The 3,625-nt window shown below is 43.3% G+C and overlaps 1 protein-coding gene across 3 annotated transcripts in view; it reads right to left on the bottom strand.

The window, feature by feature from the left end:
• Acad10 (acyl-CoA dehydrogenase family member 10) overlaps positions 1-3,625 on the bottom strand; it is a 48,394-nt gene that overhangs the window by 43,328 nt on the left and 1,441 nt on the right. Inside the window, exon 1 of one of the 3 annotated variants that reach the window (XM_023720525.1) lies at positions 129-139. The exons of the other annotated variants lie outside the window; for them this stretch is intronic. The gene's annotated coding sequence lies outside the window, so the exon portion shown is untranslated. Of the gene's footprint in view, positions 1-128; positions 140-3,625 lie in introns of those variants that run through there. 3 annotated transcript variants of the gene reach the window in all.

Below are 3,625 nucleotides of genomic sequence, written 5' to 3'. Positions count from 1 at the left end.
GAGCCTGACTGCTTTGTTGAAGCAGCCACTTAAAGAACTGAGCTACGGGGCAGGCCCCCCTCTTTCCTCATTGTTGGGACAGATACCCGAAACCCAAAATGAAGGCAGGAAAGCGTCATTTAACTCACAGTTAGTGGAGCTTTCAGTTCATACTCAGCTGGCTCCAAGGCAGAGTGGCAGACGGCAGAGAACGGCAGGGAACAACCTTTCACGGTGGTAGCAAAGAGCAGAGAGAGCAGGGAGTGGCAACAACTCCGCAGCTAAGTAGCCTTTCTCCCCTCCTTACATTGTAATGCAAATGACCCACACCCAGGCCCGGTGTGGCACTCACACCTGCAACTCCAGCACTGGATAAGAATCAATCCCCAGGGGCCGGGGAGATGGCTCAGTAGAATAAGCTCTTCCCTGGCAAGGGCAAGGGACTGAGTTCAATCCCCGGTTCCACAAAAACAAAAAAAAAAACCTAAAGAATCAATCACCAACTCCAGAAGCCCAGCCACCCGCGGGGCAACGGGGAGCCGCCTATACACAAACCACACCAACATTTTCTAAGTATCAGGTTATAGAGCAAAAAGGTTGATAAAACAATTCACAATTTTGTCACTTTATTCTAAAACTGCCTACGTGTCTAAAGAAAGGAATCTTGGGCTGGAGTATAGCTCAGTGGTACAGGGCTTAGCTAGCACACACAAAGTCAGGACAGTTTAAAAAAAAGAAAACAGGAATTTTAAGCAGTAAATCTTACGATCTGCTTCTCAGTTATGGGCTATTTGCAGTAGTTGTGAGAAAATTTTGAAATAAAAAACCTTGAGGTTGCTTTGCATCTATTTGTGTCTCTATGCCAAGGCCCACAGTTTGATATAAAATGTATTTATAGTCTCGTAAAAGCATCAACACATCTTGCGTGAGGGCTCTGGAGAGATCAAAGTGTCTTTGGGGCCTGCAGGACCGTCTCTAATCCTACTGAGGTCACTGCCTTCCACACTCTCCAGCTAATGGCTATGCGGGCAATGCTCCCACTAGCAGGTGCTTATACCTTCAGCTGCAGATGATAGCCCTGTTCTAGCCCCTTGCCAAAACCCTCCTCAGACCAGGAAAATAATGTGGCCTCTCGCCCCTCAGGCCTCGGGGCTTGTTAGGTTCATAGACTAGAACACTCTGCCGTGCTGTATCTGCCTGGTGAATTTCCACTCACTTTTTTCCCTCTTTATCTCTCTCTCTCTTTTTTCCCCTATTATTTTCTTTTTTTGGTATCAGGAATCAAACTCTGGACATTGGGCTTTCTAGATAGGCACTGCACCTCTGAGCTTCATCACCAGCTTTTTAGTTAAAGTGGGGATTGAACTCAGGACCTTGTGCTTACAGGGCAGGCCCTTAAGCTGTTAAGCCACTGAGCTATCTCCCCTGCCCTTCCCTTTGTCTTTTTGAGGCAGGGTTTCACTATGTAATTCAGGCTGGCCTTGAACTAGGCAATCCTCCTGCCTCAGCCTCCCAAAAGCAGGGACTACTAGAGGAGGGCACCACCACACCACACTGTCCATTTACTTTTACATCACAGCCTTTTTGCCTAGCTGTGGCAAAAAATGGACATCTGACAGTTCTTTGTGGCTGAGAACTACTAAGCTTACCCTCAACTTTTTCCTATTTTAAAAATTTTTGTGCTGGTCCCACCCCCAGGGTGCACTGAGATGGCAATTGAGACTGGGTGTGGTGGCAAATGCCTGTAATTCCAGCACTTGGGAGGCTGTAAACAGGTGGATCTCTAAGTCCATCTAGTAGTGAGACCCTGAATACCCTGTAGACACTTCCCTTAAAATACAAAAAAAAAAAATAAATAAATAAAAATAAAAAATAAAAAATTTTTAATACTGGGGAATGGGACTCAGGGTCTTAAAAATGCACAAGTTTTTAAAAAAATCTCTTCTACAGAATCAATCTTTCCTTCCTTCCTTTTCTGAGCAAATGATATTTATTTCTACTGTGCCTTCTCCATACCTTCCAGAGTTCTTATCTAATTATACTGTAGCTTTTCATGTCTAACTGCATTTTGAATTGTAAGCTTCCTTAAGGCAAGAGCTAACTTGTCTTTGTATACATCCATCCCCTGGGGCCTGGTACAGGTCTAGACACAGGAGGTGCTCCGTATAAATATGACTTATAAGTCATTAACTGGATATATCAGAAAATAGGAAAAGCCAGGCATGGCGACATGTCATTCCAGCGGTCTATGAGGCTATGCAGGAGGATAGCAGAATCAAGCCCATTCTGGGATATTTAGTTAAGACTTTGCTTGAAAATAAAACATGCAAAGGAGCTGGGTTGGAAATAGTAATGAAGACCCTGAGTCCCATCCCCAGTGTTAAGAATTTTTTAAAATAGGAAGAAGTTGAGGGTAAGCTTAGTAGTTGACATCCACAAAGAACTGTCACATGTCCAACAATTCCAACCCTCTGGAACTGGAATCTTCTAAGCCACAAAGAAGATATGTCTTCTTGGCACTCAGAATGAAATTAGCACAATGCAGATTTGCTCCCTAAATTGCTTTTACAAATATGCACAGTGTCTTATTATGTACTAAGGAGATGATTTAGTAAGGAGATTACGTTTTGGCTCTGGAGTCAGATTGCCTGGATTCAAACACCCTTTCACTAAGTTTGAGACCCTGGGCACGTTACCAGGATCCTCAGGTTCCACCTCTGTTAGATGTGCACAATTAGAACACATGTGTATGATCACAGTAGCTCATAAAGACGTTGTTACCATCACACAAGAAAAATACACACAAAGCATTCAAGTTAGTATTTTGCACAACACTAAATGTTACCTACTGCTTGAGTTGGGGGCACGCCTCAGTGGTAGAATACGTGCTAAGTATGTTCAAGGTTCTGGGTTTAATATCCAGCATCACTAAAAAAAAAGGTCTAGTACTGTAATATAACTAAAAAGGGCACATTAAATCTCAGGTTACATGCATATACTATATGTACAGGGGTTATGCAGTTTCACATAAACCAAAGATTCTCAACAGGGGGTGACTGTGGCCCAGGCAACATCTGCACACACTTGGTTTTTTTTTTTTTGGCGAAACCAGGGATTGAACTGAGGCCCTTGAGCTTGCCAGGCAAGCGCTTATTCTACTGAGCCATCTCCCCGGCCCTCCTGGACACATTTCTGATGGTCACAATGGAGTGCTATTGCTATCTAATGGGTCAGGCCAGAGACGCTTTTAAAGACCCCATAATGCACAGGACACACACTCACACATCCTTAATGAGTTACCAAATGTCAACAGTGCAAAAAACCTTTTCATAAACAAAGCTATGAATGTAGCCCAATCTGCGTGGTCATAAAATGGATATATGCATATGTCACGTGGTCATGTTCTGCATATACAGTCCAAATAGCCCATAACTGCCCAGGATGTACTCATGCATCTTATGTATCATGGTATATACCTAGAATAGCAGCCTGCAACTATGTGCTTTTATATGCATTTGCTAAAGGCAATGTGACATGCTGGGAAGGTTACCACTGTCTTTATACACATTTCATCCTCACACCTACTATGTGATATTATCCCAACTATACAAAAGACTGACTCGAGATTACACAACTGGTTAGTTGA

The sequence above is a fragment of the Octodon degus genome, unplaced genomic scaffold, assembly GCF_000260255.1.
Source record: "Octodon degus isolate 3935 unplaced genomic scaffold, OctDeg1.0 scaffold00076, whole genome shotgun sequence".
Taxonomy (NCBI): domain Eukaryota; kingdom Metazoa; phylum Chordata; class Mammalia; order Rodentia; family Octodontidae; genus Octodon; species Octodon degus.
Note: the sequence above shows the minus strand (reverse complement) of the source record. Positions and strands in the feature narration are given on the sequence as shown.